Genomic DNA, 16,950 nt, shown 5'->3' on the forward strand with positions numbered 1-16,950 from the left:
GAGTACCCGGAAGCACTCAGAGTGTCCCTGGTAATACGGATGTGGCGGAAGTGCTGACGTCCAGGGCTTCTCAGTCGTCTGGGCACCCCCTGGCAGTGGCCATGGGCCCCTATAGGGTTGAACTTCCATGCTCAATTCCCATGGCCCCCACACCAACCAGGGCGGCTGCCCTCTTGTGGTCCAGGTGTGGCATAGTCCCTCACTCGGTCCTTCTAGGCGTCCCGGCTGGGTACAGCCCCCCAAATGCCTGCCACTATATATATATATATATATATATATATATATATATATATATATATATATATATATATATATATATATATATATATATATATATATATATATATATATATATATATATATATATATATATATATATATATATATATATATATATATATATATATATATATATATGATATAAATAAATAAATGGCCAGCACAGTGGCACAGTGGTAGTGCTGCTGCCTCACAGTATGGAGACCTGGGTTCACTTCCCGGGTCCTCCCTGTGTGGAGTTTGCATGTTCTCCCCGTGTCTGCGTGGGTTTCCTCCCACAGTCCAAAAACATGCAGGTTAAGTGCATTAGCAATCCTAAATTGTCCCTGGTGTGTGCTGGGTGTGTGTGTGTGTATGTGCCCTGTGGTGGGCTGGTGCCCTACCCAGGGTTTGTTTCCTGCCTTGCACCCTGTGTTGGCTGGGATTGGCTCCAGCAGACCCCCGTGACCCTGTAGTTAGGATATAGCGGGTTGGATAATGGAATAAATGAATACATTGTACATAAGTAGATGATAAACACTACAATTCCCATGATGCTTTTGGACAGGACATACGGGAACTGTGGAAGTGAAGGGTGATTTGTTGAGTAGTTGGATTGAGTAAAAATAAAACATGCATGACATTCAGTAACTCGTTTGAGTCTTGACTTTCTTCAATCAAGTAAGACCGAGGTGGTATGACATTCTATACACTGGTCCACACGTGCCTTTTTAAGTGTAGACCAATTCATTCGGTTTACCAACAGGTGGACTCCAGTCAAGTTCTAGAAACATCTCGAGGAGAATTCAAAGCCAACAGGGGCAAAATCTGAGCCCCAAATTGGAGGGCCACAGCAAAGGGTCCGAACTCTTCAATGAGTGATAGGTTTCACTTGACGAGTTTGAATAAATGAGCAAACCTTTCTGAAAACATGTGTGTTGATTTTGCCATTATGGGTTACTGAGTGTAGATGGAGAAGCAAAAATGGCAAATGTATCCATTTCAGCACAATAAACTGTGCAAGGGAACTGAATACTTTATGAATCCTCTGTAAGTCTTTGCTTAAATAACAAAATGCAATCCATGATACCTCAAAGGAAGCTGGGAACACCTGCAGAAGGTGAGCCTTAAAAAAGGCGGTGAGTCTCCATCTCTGTATGATGGGCTCAGAGCAGTCAACAACAACACCAGCTGTATTTATATAGTGCACTCCACCACAAAGTAGAAATCAGGGTATTGTTTAAGGTCTTCTTAGGGTCCTTATCTGGACCTCTTAACCAATATGCTGCTGTAGGTGATGCTGGATTCCACACTTCACTCATGATACACTTCCATCTGGTTCTTTAGGTCTCAGCCACGTTTTCATTGGCGATGTTCGTTGAACCTTCCAGTAGGCAGGCTGTTCTCGCCATAAAAGGTTGTACGGCGGCCTAACTGATGTTCATCCTGCAGATGTGGCCAAACCATTGCAGTCTGCACTTTATGATCAGTTCTTCAGTCGAAAGTTGGTTATCGCACTGGGTCCAAATGGTCGCATTTTGGCAGTGATCACAGAGGGACTGTATTCTCTCTAGGGGGCGATAGCTCCCTGGTTGGAATAAGTTCTTTTTAATTGCGGCGTTTTAAGTCACCTGAACCTAAATAGATATATTTTAACGTGGCGATATCCCTCCCTTAGTAATACGACGGTAAGGAATCACATAGGAGGAATAACTTAGCTTTCTTTAATGACGGTTTATGCAGCATAACAGACGAGGAAGCCATGACAAGCCCATGTGTAGAGTCTGCCATTTTCGTTGATGTGCTGGAAGGATTTTCAGGAGTAATCTTCCATTAGTCCGACAGCTTCAAAGGTGTGCCGGGCAGTGTGCCAAGGCTTTATACTCTTTCTTCACGTACAGGCCCTTACTTAGGTAAATCATGCCATTCCAAACAAGGCAAAGAGAGGATTCAGTTTCATGCTGACTCTAAACACACAAAAATAGTACAATGCTCATTTCGTAGTTGTCTCTTTCGTGTCTTCTAATGCTTGCCTAGCAGTTCTAAATGATGAGCCCCTGTGTGCAAAATCTGGCCTGTACATATGAGAAGAAGCAGAGCACAGTGACATATTAAACATATAAACTTATTACAGAAGCACACCCAGTATTTTCCTCAAGCATCACATTTGGAAGACCTTCAGCTTGTTCAAATCGTACAGCAGCAGAGTCCACGTTTCTGCTCCATACAAGAGAACTGGCGTGATCAGAGTACACAAGAGACGTATTCTTGTTTTGATGGAAATATTGGACTCCTTCCAAAGGCACCGCTTGAGCGATGTAACCGCGACAGCTGCTAGTCCAATCCAACGATGGACTTCGATCGTCGATGCCTCTTTCTTCTCTTGTACGAGCAATCCCAGATATTTGAATGCTTGGACCTGCTCAATTTGGACGGTCGCCTGTGGTCATGATCTTGGTCTTATCCACATTGATCCTTACGCCATAGTCTTGGGCAATGCGACCTGTGTCGTAAAGTGTATCAGTAGCCATCGTGTCGGTATCGGTGAATATGGCGCATGCATCTGTGAATACCAAGTCGGTTACGAATTCTGGTGACAAATGGTTGTAAGTGAAAAAAGAACAACAATAAACAAACAAATGACTGGGTCAGATAGTCATTGAGGTGAGGAAAAGGAAAACTCTGGTGGAGAAAAAAAACCTCTGGGGTTTCCCCAGCCAAAAGCTGCACTGGGCATTCTGTTGTATATCTAAGATATCAAAAAAAGAACAAAAGAAAGAGTCTGACGGTGTTCTTCTTCCTTTCACCAGCCTCAGGGAATTCCATCCAGAAAGTGGTGACTCAGAGCATTGGAGTCAGTTAGGAAATACCGTTGTGGTGATCTAAAAAGGAAAAGGCAATCTTTGTATTGATTAGATCCATTCAGAGTACCCAAAACCACAGTACCCTTTTGTAGCATTTGGCCGGGACACCTCCACACTGGGAGGACCGGGGGAGCAAGCATAGCCAGAACGTTACCTCCCCCGGGACGCTAGATGGCAATGCCACCTGGGTTGCAGCGGTGCCTCGGACTCCCGCAGGGCTTCATGGGAATTGGAGTTTGGTGCAGCCCTGTTGGGATCCGCAGGCGCTACCAGTGTGTGCTGCAGCAGGAGCTGCTGAGCCCTTATGGGCAGTGTTTACGCCACACCTGGAAGTGCTGCCGGAAATCAGCAATCAAGCACCTGGAGCAAAAGGAGGCAGCAGCCACTACTTGAAAAGCCAGAGTTGGGAGGAGGAGGACGAAGCTTGACCGGAGTAGTGGACAGGAGAAGAGAAAGAGAAGGAAGAGAATATTGTGTTTGTGCTGTGCTTGTGTGTTGGACGGTGTTGTGCTTGTGGGAAATGGGGAAGGCGAAAGAAAGAAAAATAACGGGTTTGCCTTGAACTTGCGCCTCACGCTTGTCTGTGGTGGGTTAAGCTGGTGGTGCCAGCCTGGTGGTCCACACTTTATAAAGCAGACTTCATAGTAAGGAATGATACAATATTAAGTATTGTTATTATTATCAGTACAAAAGCAGGAGTATAAGCGAAGCAATGACAAGCAAAGAGGTTAGCCGACTCTTTCCAAGAAAGCATGATACAGTTTTCTTCTTTCATGAACGTTCAATTCAGACACATTCACAGGACTTCACACGTATGGAGAATCTGCCCTTTTAGAGTAGAGGTTACATTTTCAGTTTCAGTGGTTTTCACAGTGACGCGCCATGAGAAGCTAGCCAGGTGTGTCGTGGAAAAAATAGAGCAGCCCACCTGGGTGTGAACCTGAGAGGAACAAGCTCTGCAGGTGGTCGAGACCTGTCCGAGGAAGTGGCATAAAAGCAATCACCATGTTAGAGCACTTTCAGATATGTCTCTGGGGCTTCAGTTTTGGTGGGCAGCCCTGTTGGGGTCCTCGGGTGCTGCTAAGGGGAACTGCTGGATTCAGACTCTCCTATCATGGGATCATTTCTGGATGCAATGTGATGGCACCGGAAGTACACCCGGGTCCGGTATAAAGGATGCTGCTATTCAGAGTCAGGAGAGTAGTCAGACGAAGCCCACCTAGGTGGAGTGGAGAAGGGGGACATTCACAATGCTGGAGCTATGGAGTGCATTAAGGTATTTGGGGCAATTAATCTCATTATTGGCATCTGAGACTGTGTCTGTGCTGTTGTGTTCTTGGGTTTGAGGTTCTGCAATGCCCCCTGGTGGTTCACAGTTGATAATATGTGGGCCCCACTGATCTCAAATTGAATTGGCAAGATTGAGAATATTATTTAGTAGTTCACAGGAGAAATAAATATGAAAATGAAGTGAACAGACTTATCTATTATATCAGGGGTGTCCAAACTACAGCCCGTGGGCCAACAGCGGCCCGTGGTCCATTTGGAATTGGCTCGCAGTAGATTCAAAGAATATAATGAATTATGGCTCACACACAATGCTTGTTCTTAACTGTCTTGTGCTTCTTAGGTTTAGCACAAGGCGGAGCTACTCTCTTGATCAAGGCAGAGACCAAAGACCAAAAATGGCAGAACCAAAGAAACGCACAATAGCAAGTGAGTGCAGAAAATTTCAGACATGATGGGAAAATGAGCATTTCTTCCTAGAAGTCAAGGGCAAGTGAGTCTATTTGATTTGCAATGAAACTATTGCAGTGATGTAAGAGTATAATGTGTGTCGACACTGCGAAACCAACCATCCGACCTACACGTCCTACATGGGTGCTGAGCGAGAACAGAGAGTTAAGCAAATGGCAGCTAGTCTGCTGGCTCAACAACAGGATTTTTTCAGTGCTAACAAAACACAAGAAAATGTCACATTAACCCGTTATAGATAGATAGATAGATAGATAGATAGATAGATAGATAGATAGATAGATAGATAGATAGATAGATAGATAGATAGATAGATAGATAGATAGATAGATAGATAGATAGATAGAAAGCCACGGCCCACTTGCCAAGTTGTTTGCCTGCCTATGGTAAAGTCATCCCTGATGTAGGATCACAGGAATCATGGGAAAGAGGGGTCCTTTCATCTGAGCAACGTTTCAGCCGTGGCATGGCCAAATGGGGAGGCAGCTAGATGGATGAGGTCTCCAGGACTCTAAAAATATCCAAACCTAATTATGTTATATCATCTACTGTTAAACCGTACTTCTAAAATTTTTATTATTATGCTGTATTAAGGAATTGTTCTGTTGTGTATATTGTATTGTATTGACCCCCTACTTTTGACACCCACTGCACGCCCAACCTACCTGGAAAGGGGTCTCTTTGAACTGCCTTTCCGAGGTTTCTTCCATTTTCCCTACAAGGTTTTTATTGGGAGTTTTTCTTGTCTTCTCAGAGAGTCAAGGCTGGGGGGCTGTCAAAAGGCAGGGCCTGTTAAAGCCCATTGCGGCACTTCCTGTGTGATTTTGGGCTATACAAAAATAAACTGTATTGTATTGTATTGTATAGATAGATAGATAGATAGATAGATAGATAGATAGATAGATAGATAGATAGATAGATGAAAGGCACTATATAATAGATAGATAGATAGATAGATAGATAGATAGATAGATAGATAGATAGATAGATAGATAGATACTTTATTAATCCCAAGGGGAAATTCACATAATCCAGCAGCAGTATACTGATACAAAGAAACAATATTAAATTAAATAGTAATAAAAATGAAAAAAAAAAAATAAATAAAAAACGCAGACAATAACTTTGAGTAATGTTAACATTTACTCCCCCGGGTGGAATTGAAGAGTCGCATAGTGTGGGGTCTCCTCAGTCTGTCAGTGGAGCAGGACGGTGACAAAAGTCTGTCCTGAAGCTACTCCTCTGTCTGGAGATGATCCTGTTCAGTGGATGCAGTGGATTCTTCATGATTGACAGGAGTTTGCTTAGTGCCCGTCGCTCTGCCACAGATGTTAAACTGTCCAACTTTAATCCTACAATGGAGCCTGCCTTCTTAACAAGTTTGTCCAGGCGTGAGGCGTCTCTCTTCTTTATGCTGCCTCCCCAGCACACCACCGCGTAGAAGAGGGCGCTTGCCACAACCGTCTTACTGCAGATGTTGAAGGATGCCAACCTTCTCAGAGAGTATAGTCGGCTCTGTCCTCTCTTACACAGATCATCAGTATTGGCAGTCCAGTCCAATTTATCATCCAGCTGCACTCCCAGGTATTTACAGGTCTGCACCCTCTGCACAGTCACCTCTGATGATCACGGGGTCCATGAGGGGTCTGGGCCTCCTAAAATCCACCACCAGCTCCTTGGTCTTGCTGCTGTTCAGGTGTAGGTGGTTTGAGTCGCACCATTTAACAAAGTCCTTGATTAGGTTCCTGTACTCCTCCTCCTGCCCACTCCTGATGCAGCCCACCATAGCAGTGTCGTCAGTGAACTTTTGCATGTGGCAGGACTCCGAGTCATATTGGAAGTCTGATGTATATAGATTGAACAGGACCGGAGAAAGTCCAGTCCCCTGCGGCGCTCCTGTGCTGCTGACCACAATGTCAGACCTGCAGTTCCCAAGATGCACATACTGAGGTCTGTCTGTAAGATAGTCCACCATCCATGCCACCAGGTGTGAGTCTACTCCCATCTCAGTCAGCTTGTCCCTAAGGAGCAGAGGTTGGATGGTGTTGAAGGTGCTAGAGAAGTCCAGAAACATAATTCTTACAGCACCACTGCCTCTGTCCAGGTGGGAGAGGGATCGGTGTAGCATATAGATGATGGCATCCTCCGCTCCCACCTTCTCCTAGTATGCAAACTGCAGAGGGTCGAGGGCGTGGCGGACCTGTGGGCTCAGGTGGTGAAGCAACAGCCGCTCAATGGTCTTCATCACATGTGACGTCAGAGCGACAGGCCCGAAGTCATTCAGCTCACTAGGACGTGATACCTTTAGGACTGGGGTGATACAAGATGTTTTCCAAAGCCTTGGGACTCTCCCCTGTTCCAGGCTCAGATTGAAGATGCGCTGTAGAGGACTCCCCATTTCCAACGCACAGGCCTTCAGCAATCGTGGCGATACTCCATCTGGACCCGCTGCTTTGCTGGCACAAAGTCTTCTCAGCTCTCTGCTCACCTGAGCTGCTGTAATTGTGAGTGATTAATTATTAATTATTAATTATGAAGTAGGGCAACTCACTGTCCGTCATGGGAAAGCTTTCTCAGATGGTGAAATCATAAAACAGTGGCACAACAGTGGCCAGAGCCGGCCTTAGGGCGAAACGAACGACATGCCCGCTTCGGGCCCACAGCTGGAAGGTGCCCACTGCGCCCAAGGTTTTTTTTTTTCCTGTGATGCAACGCTGCTGCGGAGGGCCCAATGGAGCGACAGACTCCTTTACTCCAACCTCTATTACTAATTTTTTTATATATATAATTCACGGGCTACATATTCCATCACCTAATTACTCCACGTGGACATCTCCACTCGGCACTCCAATCTTCATTACGCTTCACTCAGGCCTGTGCGCCTTTTGCCGCCTCCACGGCTCATCTGTGCCTCTGTCCTCAGGAGGCACTTCAGTCAGGGCCGCTCCGCCGCACTGCATTCTCGACAGAGCATAAAAGGGGCCCTTCTCTTCATAAAGCCATCACTTTCCTTCATATCAATATATTTCCATTTTGTTAGAAAGAACGTCTTGTAGATAGTAGTTAGGCCTTGCCGAATTTCCACAGTTTGAAATTATTGTATTCCAAATGTCTTCAGTTCCACCAAAGAAATATAAATCTGGTACTCAAAAACGTAAAGAAAAAGCAGCGAAAGGACTGAACTTCCATTAGTCGAAGATACCCCAACGCCGTCCAAGCCCCACAAACCTGTATGCGACTCCGAGGAGTCAGAAGTCGATGACGTTAAGAATGACATGGACATGGGTTTTTCGTCATGTTCAGCAACATTGCCAGCCGTTTCGGTTTCTAACCGGAAAGATCACGACGAGGCTGATAATGATTTCAATTCCTTTAGTTGGGGAGATCCAGGTTTGTGGGGTGCAGCAATCACCGACAAGGAACGTGTCTTCCTCGTCCAAAAGGGGCCCTTTCGGGAAACCGGGATTCAATATCTGCCAAATGATGATGGCCGCCATTTTTCTGATTCCTTTCATTCCCAAAAATTACCAAATGGTAATGCGCTGACAGCCTGCAAATTTGGCTCCTGTTAGTGTGTTACGGTTCCGGTTGTCAGTGTCAAACGGAAATCGCCAAAATGTGATGGTTGTCGATGCATTTCTGCAGCTCAGAATGCAGGAAATCGCTTGGCGGCCGGAGCTCTGCCCTGGACCCCCTAGCTGCAGGGGTCGGGCCCGTATCAGTTTGCTTCGGGCCCGAAATTGCCTAGGGCCGGCTCTGACAGTGCCTCAATAAAGTCGCAGGAATAATGTGCCTGGAGAAAATGCAGGAATTCAACAACGTGCACTTGTCCAGAAACGCAGTTGTGTGACGAACTGTCAGCTAACTTAAAACATCAAGTGTCAGATAAAGCTTGTGCTTTTGGTTTTTACTCGATTGCTTGTGATGAGAGCACAATAAATGAAAACCCATTAAGGGAGAACTGTGATGCTGTTTTTTCTTTAAGCATTTTCAATTATGAAACATAATTTACTGAGCCCTTTCTTATCTGCAATGGTGATGGACAGGCTGACAGACGAGATTAGACAGGAGTCCCCATGGACTGTGATGTGTGCTGATGACATTGTGATCTGCAGGTTGAGGAGACCCTGGAGAGGTGAAGATCTGAGAGGAGAAGAATGAAGGTCAGTAGGATCAAAGCATAATCCATGTGTGTGAATGAGAGGAAGGTCAGTGGAATGGTGAGGATGAGGGGAGTAGATTTGGTGAAGGTGGAGGAGCTTAAATACTTGAGATCAACAGTACAGAGTAATGGGGAGCGCGGAAGAGAAGTGAAGAAGAGAGTGCAGGCAGGGTGGAGAAGAGTGTCAGGAGTGATCTGTGACAGACGGGTATCAGCGAGAGTGACAGTGAAGGTCTACAGGACGGTAGTGAGACCAGCTATGTTATATGGGCTGGAGACGGTGGCACTGACCACAAAGCAGAAGACACAGCTGGAGGTGGCAGAGTTAAGGAAATTAAGATTTGCATTGGGTGTAATGAGGATGGATAGGATTAGAAATGAGGACATCAGAGGGTCAGCTCAAGTTGGATGGTTGGAAGACAAAGTCAGAGAGGCGAGATTGCGTTGCTTTGGACATGGGCAGCGAAGAAATGCTAAGTATATTGGGAGATGCTAAGGATAGAGCTGCCAGGGAAAAGAGGAACAGATGAAGGCCTAAGAGAAGGTTTATGGATGTGGTGAGACAGGACATGCAGGTCATGGGTGTTACAGAACAAGATGCAGAGGACAGAAAGATATGGAAGAAGATGATTCGCTGTGGTGACCCCTAACGAGAACAGCTGAAAGAAGAAGAAGAAGGCAAAACATGTCTATGTTGGAGTGTGTAATGAATTCTGATAGCACCGGTGTTTGGCCATTAAGAGATCTTGAGTAATATGATGCAATGTTAGCTGATGAGGGTTCATTGTGGTCAGATCCATGATCAGAGTTTATTTTAACAAATTGCAAATTTGGCACACTGACACTCTTATTTCCAAAGCCATGAATAGGATGGCATATCCCTGAACACATGCTGCTGTTGACCTTTTCATTTGCAGCCTGGCAATGGTTGAGATCTGACCTACAATGTAAATATTTCAGGTGCCGCCTAATGCCAGTGTCTATTAGGACATTCCAGTCTAACTATACACTCTGGACAAAGTGCTTAATATGAAGGAATTTATCACAAGAGTATTTTTAGCATTGTGCACAACAATACTTATCTGAAAGCAGCAGAAAAGCAGCACAGCATAGAAGGTGAGACTGGTGGGGTGGGGTGGCGCAGATGAGTAGCAAGCAGCCGAAGAAGCATATTAGGAGATATTACAAGATGTGCATGAGTGTCAGGAGTGATCTGTGACATGACGGGTATCAGCGAGAGTGACAGGGAAGGTCTACAGGACGGTAGTGAGACCAGCTGTGTTATATAGGCTGGAGACGGTGGCACTGACCACAAAGCAGGAGACACAGCTGGAGGTGGCAGAGTTAAGGATATTATGGATTGGGTGTAATGAGGATGGATAGGATTAGAAATGAGGACATCAGAGGGTCAGCTCAAGTTGGATGGTTGGAAGACAAAGTCAGAGAGGAAGGTCTACAGGACGGTAGTGAGACCAGCTGTGTTATATGGGCTGGAGACGGTGGCACAAGAGACAGAGCTGGAGGTGGCAGAGTTAAAGATGCTAAGATGTGCATTGGGTGTGACGAGGATGGACAGGATTAGAAATGAGGACATTAGAGGGTCAGAGAGGTGAGATTGCATTGGTTTGGACATGTGCAGAGGAGAGATGCATGCTGGGTATATTGGGAGAAGGGTGCCAAGGATAGAGCTGCTAGGTAAGAGGAGAAGAGGAAGGCCTAAGAGAAGGTTTATGGATGTGCTGAGAGAGGACATGCAGGTGATGAGTGTGACAGAACAAGATGACAAGGACAGGAAGATATGGAAAAAGATGATCTGCTGTGGCGACCCCTAACAGGAGCAGCCGAAAGACGAAGAAGAATTTACCGATATTTGATTGATTTTGCTAGCTTAATACACAGGAGGCGAGGCAATATGGCTCCCCTCTAGTGGGTGGCCCAGCCCTTCATATATTTCTCTGTATGTGGCCCCCAGTGAAAAAAGTTTGGACACCCCTGTATTATATATCCATCCATTTTCCAACCCGCTGAATCCGAACACAGGGTCACGGGGGTCTGCTGCAGCCAATCCCAGCCAACACAGGGCACGAGGCAGGAAACCAACCCCGGGCAGGGCACCAGACCACTGCAGTGTATTAAATATAATGTGCTTATATATTATTTTCAGTAGGCGTTGTGAGTTCTTCTGCTTGTGAGGGAAAAGTAGTCATTTCAGGCTTTTTATGACGGCGAGCTGTATTTAAAGCAGGATCCACATAAATTGTCCTGAAAGTCAGCAACATCAATATAAAGTACGGACTTTTTTTCAGTATCAGATAGAATTGGAAGTGGCTTTGGCTGCATTCCCTATCTCTGCTCCCTGCCAGCCACCGCTGCTCTTCACAGATATACACGCTGGCAGACAATCTGCTCTAAGCCTGCAAACCAAGAGGCTGTGGATTTGCTTTTTTGGCCTGTAAAGGCCAAGTGAGCTGTTTACCCTGACAATGCTGGAAATGTAAAAATAAAACCACTTTGGGATGGTGCCCTTCGTAAAAAGGCAATATACTGTAGCGACCAAAGCCTTTGATATCCCAGGATGCTCTGTGGCATTGCATCTAAAACTGGACTTTTAATTTCACTGGTCAACAAGCATTTTGCTTTTGGGATTCTTTCATCTGTAGTTTAGCAAATTTCACTTGCTGATCCCAAATCTGAAAACGTCCTGTTTTTTAGATCCAGGTCTTGGACAACTAGGGTGACTGGACAGTAAAGGCGATGTGTTTCAGCATTTAAGAAATACAGTAGGTTTGGTCTCGAGGAAAGTGAAGCCAAAATGAAGCAAGGTGTTTTTGTTGGCCCTGAAATCCTGAAGCCAACTGAATCAACATTCGTGCAGGTTGTCCAGAATTTTCTTGACAGTCACAGAGCAGAGAATTATACTGAGCTTGTGGAGAAGGGTGTCCCAAAAAGAATAGCGCAGTTTCAAAGAGCTATGTTTATTGAATGATACAAGCACATACAAAAACTGTCTATAAATGTTCTATGTGCCCCCACGAGTAACTGTAACTGAGTAACTGAGGCGGTATTCAAATTCCTGCCAAACTCTCTCCAACATATCGGGATTGACGCTCTGAATGGCAGACGTTATCTTCAACTTCATTTCGTCCAAAGTTGTAGGCATTGGTGGTTGGAACACTAATTCTTTGACTTACCCCCAAAGGAAAAAGTCACATGGGGTGATATCTGGGGATCTTGGAGGCCAATGGTGGAGTGACAAATCATGAATCCCAGATCTTCCTATCCAACGTTGGTGATAGGTCTCATTTAGGAAACGCCGCACTGGAAGAGACCAATGAGGTGGTGCCCCATCCTGTTGAAAAATGAAATCGGCCAATTGAGGAAACAACCAATGTTGCAGCATTTGCAGGTACTCAGCCCCTGTTACTGTGGTTCCTTCGAAAAAGTAAGGCCCTGTGACAGATAGGGGGCGCTGTCGTCCCCTTGAACCCTCGGACCAGACGCCAGACACCAGATAAAAGTCCAATTCTTGACTTTATTATAATAATAATCAAGTGCACAAAGCACCCTCCACTCCACAATACTCATAAGTAATAACAATAATACAATAAACCAATCCTCCACACCTCCCAGACGCGTTGTCACCCTGCCACCCGACTCAGCTCACCTGTCTGGGATCTCCCACAGTCTCTTTATAGTCCTTGACCCGGAAGTGTTTCTCTCTCTCTCTGTCCATGTGACTGGTGACACTTCCGGGTCAGATAAAAACTCCTTTTCTTCAACCCGGAAGTATCTCATTTCCTCTGTCCACGTGACTGGGACGTACTTCCGGGCTGTAGGGCAAATAGTCCTTGGTCCTCTCTGCAGCGTCCTCTGGTGGCCCCCATGGTATCCAGCATAATAAATCAGAATAATCACTCCGATGTCCATGATGCCCTGCTGGAATTCGGGGCACCTCCATGCTATAGGGAGGGCTCCATCTGGCGGCCTGGGGGTATTGGCCATATACCACAGTCCGTAAACATTAGTCTTGGGGGAGTCATGTTCGATAACTGCATGAGGATTTTCTTCACCCCAAATTCGTACATTATGACGATTTACCTTCCCACTAATGTGAAACGTGTACTCATCACTGAAGATAATCAAGGAACAAAAATCTTCATTGGTCTCCAAATTTTGCTGGTGAAAGTGATCCCCTGGTCTAAGGGCCTGAACCAACTGCAGACGATGCGGTATCATAACCAACCGGCGTCGGAGAATTCTCCACACACTTGACTTTGGTATCTGTAGCTCATGACTTGCTTGTCAAACTGATTTCGATGGGCTCTGAGTGAACGCAGTTTGCACTCGGGCGACATTCTCAACAGAGGAGGAAGTGCGAGGTCGCCAGGTGCTTTTACCTTTGCAGATACCCCCAGTATCCCGAAATTGCCGGTACCATCGACGGATGTTATTGTCATTCGGAGGATCAGTCCCATATTTTTGATGAAATGCCCGCTGCACCGTAACAACAGTAATTGAGTTCTGGCGAATTCGCAAACGCAGAAAGCTTTTTGTTGTGGCACAGCCATAACTGCAAACGTAATTAATCGAAACAACACACCGTTAGCTTTTTGATAAGCACTAGCACCATCTACCAGCAACGAAATGAAACTAGATGAATTCCTCAAGACGCCACTAGGTTGCTCTGCAGTCTCCGATGAATGGGCGCCAAGCTACAGCTCTTTAAAACTTCAATATTCTTTCAGGGACACCCGGTATATTAGCTTACAGGAGCCCAAATGTCACTGACTGTTTTTCCACCAAATCTAAGCAATGTCAGAGGTGAGCATGGGGAAAGATTTCATCAAGATACAAAGGTGATGGAAAACTGATATCAGGGAAAATTTACTCCGAGAATGATGGGTGACTACTGTTGGTTCATGCAAAGAGAGACGGATGTGCAGCACAAGCGCAAAAGCAATTTCTTCAGACAATTTTGAGCACACTGACCTCACTTTTATCCATCCATCCATCCATTATCCAACCTGCTACATCCTAACTACAGGGTCACGGGGGTCTGCTGGAGCCAATCGCAGCCAACACAGGGCACAAGGCAGGAAACAAACCCCGGGCAGGGCACCACACGGCACACACACACACACACACCAAGCACACCCATCCATCCATCCATTTTCCAACCTGCTGAATCTGAACACAGGGTCACGGGGGTCTGCTGGAGCCAATCGCAGCCAACACAGGGCACAAGGCAGGAACCAATCCTGGGCAGGGTGCCAACCCACCGCAGACACTGGTCTACAAAAAAGGTATTTTTTGTTTGCTACTGGGAACTTCAGAGCAGCTCTTTATTACATTTGTTACACTGATTTCATGTATGGAATCGGAATTAAGCTGGCACATCAGGATTTTGAGATACACATCATTGACGTTTTGACACTTTTGAATATCAATATAATACATCAACACAATATCTAGAGTTTGGACTCTGTCCCACCACAATTGTTTGAATGTGTTTATTCTGCAAACAAACCAGAAGACGATACCAGAGACACGTTAAATCATGTTTATGTCAATTTACCTCAATATAAAAGTGAGGTTCGCTTCCCGGGTCCTCCCTGCGTGGAGTTGGCATGTTCTCCCCGTGTCTGCGTGGGTTTCCTCCCACGGTCCAAAGGTGCACTGGCAATCCTAAATTGTCCCTAGTGTGTGCCTGGTGTGTGTGTGTGCGCCCTGTGGTGGGTTGGCACCCTGCCCGGGATTGGTTCCTGCCTTGTGCCCTGTGTTGGCTGGGATTGGCTCCAGCAGACCCCGTGACCCTGTGTTCGGATTCAGCGGGTTAGACAATGGATGGATGGATAGACCAGTGTTGTAATTTCTTTGATGTTTGGCTTTAAGCGGTTTGTTTGTTGTGTTGTTCTTTTTCTGTAATATGCGTTAATGAGAGTGATCTATAGAAGTTGATGGCGGGTGCTGAGTTTGCCTACTAACTGATGCCGCCTGGAGTCTGCATTTTGGTATGAGGACAAAAGGAGAAAGCCTTCATTTGAATATTGCCGTTTGTAGTGCTTGTCAGCTTTAGCTGTATGTATAACGCTACCAGTATAAAGAGAAGGTGTACAATTGTACAACAGAGCGTGTCTATTTGTCACACTGGTGTCAGCAGTGGGATTTAGGATCAGGATGCCAGAAAAGAATTAATTAGTGGTACTCTAAAGTACAATGCTCAAGAAAATGAAAGGACCGCTTTGTAATCAGAGCATAGCATCGAGTCAGTGAAACTCCTTGGCTGTTGATCTGGTCGGTGAAGTAGCAGAGGGGGGTTTCAGCTGCTTTAATGCACTAGAGAGGGGCAACAATGAGACGACCCCCAAAACAGGTATGAATGGGTTAACCACTGACATTTTCCCCTCCTCATCTGTTTTGTCACTCGTTTTGTACTTGCCTATGGTCAGCGTTACTACTGGTAGCATGAGGCCATACCTGGACCCTACAGAGCTGGCAGAGGTAGACCAACTTCTCCAGGATGGTGCATCAATATGTGGCATTGCCAGAAGGTTTGCTGTGTCTCCCAGCACAGTCTCAAGGGCATGGAGGCAGTTCCTCTAGGAGAGCTGGACAGGGCCCCTTGTAGAAGGTCCTTAACCCATCAGCAGGACCCACCGGTATCTGCTCCTTTGGGCAAGGAAGAACAGGATGAGCACTGGCAGAACCTACAAAATGACCTCCAGCAGGCAGGCAGGCAGGCCACTGGTGTGAATGTCTCTGACCAAACAATCAGAAACAGACTTCATGAGGGTGGCCTGAGGGGCCGATGTCCTCTAGTGGGCACCGTGGAGCTCGATTGGCATTTGCCATAGAATACCACAATGGGCAGGTCCACCACTGGCGGGCGCCCTGTGCTTTTCACAGATGAGCGCAGGTTCACCCTGAGCACATGTGACAGACCTGAAAGGGTCTGGAGAAGCTGTGGTGATCGTTATGCTGCCTGTCACATCGATTGGCATGAGCGGTGTAGTGGTGGGTCAGTGATGGTCAGTCTGGACAACGGCACCTTGACTGCCATTAGATGTCTGGATGAAATCCTTGACCCCATTGTCAGACCCTATGCTGGTTCCTCCTGGTGCACGACAATGCCCGGCCTCATGTGGTGAGAGGATGCGAGAGGAGTTGATACCATTGACTGGTCACTTAACCCTACCACGCTCACTCGCCTGACCTCAATCCAGTAGAACACCTCTGGGTGGGACATTATGTTTCGGTCCATCAGACACCTCAGCCTGTCCAGGAGCTCAGTGATGCCCTGGTCCAGATCTGGGAGGAGATTCCCCAGGACACCATCTGTCGTCTCATTAGGACGTTGTCGGGCATGGAGGGCATACAAACTACTAAGTACGATTTGTAGTCGCTGCGGTGACATTTAGTCCAAATGGACTCGCCTGCCTCCCACATCATTGATTCCCTTTGATTTTCCGGGTGTCCCTCAGTCGGTTGATCACTTTCGTTTCCATCCTTTCATTCCTCACACATCACCATATCAGTCCATAGCAGTAGAGATAGGCAGCAGGAAGGTTTTTTTTTTCCCCATTGAGATCTGATGTGTTTTCAAAGTGGTCCTTTCATTATAACAAAAAGGAGCAAAAGTGTTTTTCATGACAACCCAATGTGTCTGTTAATCGCAGTGGTGTCAGAAGTGGGATATCGGGTCAGGATGCTTGAAAAGAATAAATTAACGGTGCCCCATCGGGACTGCATGGCACCCTTCAAACACAGAATAGCACCAGAAGACCCTGACAGTTCACCAATCCTCTTGGCAATCTTAGGGCCAAGAGCTTCACCTGCTGAGCCTCCTTGTTGAAACCCCCCGTCCTAAGACACCCACCGCACTGGCAGCAGGTTTTTTATTGTGAACTGCAG

The sequence above is a fragment of the Polypterus senegalus genome, chromosome 1 (assembly GCF_016835505.1).
Source record: "Polypterus senegalus isolate Bchr_013 chromosome 1, ASM1683550v1, whole genome shotgun sequence".
Classification (NCBI taxonomy): Eukaryota; Metazoa; Chordata; class Cladistia; order Polypteriformes; family Polypteridae; genus Polypterus; species Polypterus senegalus.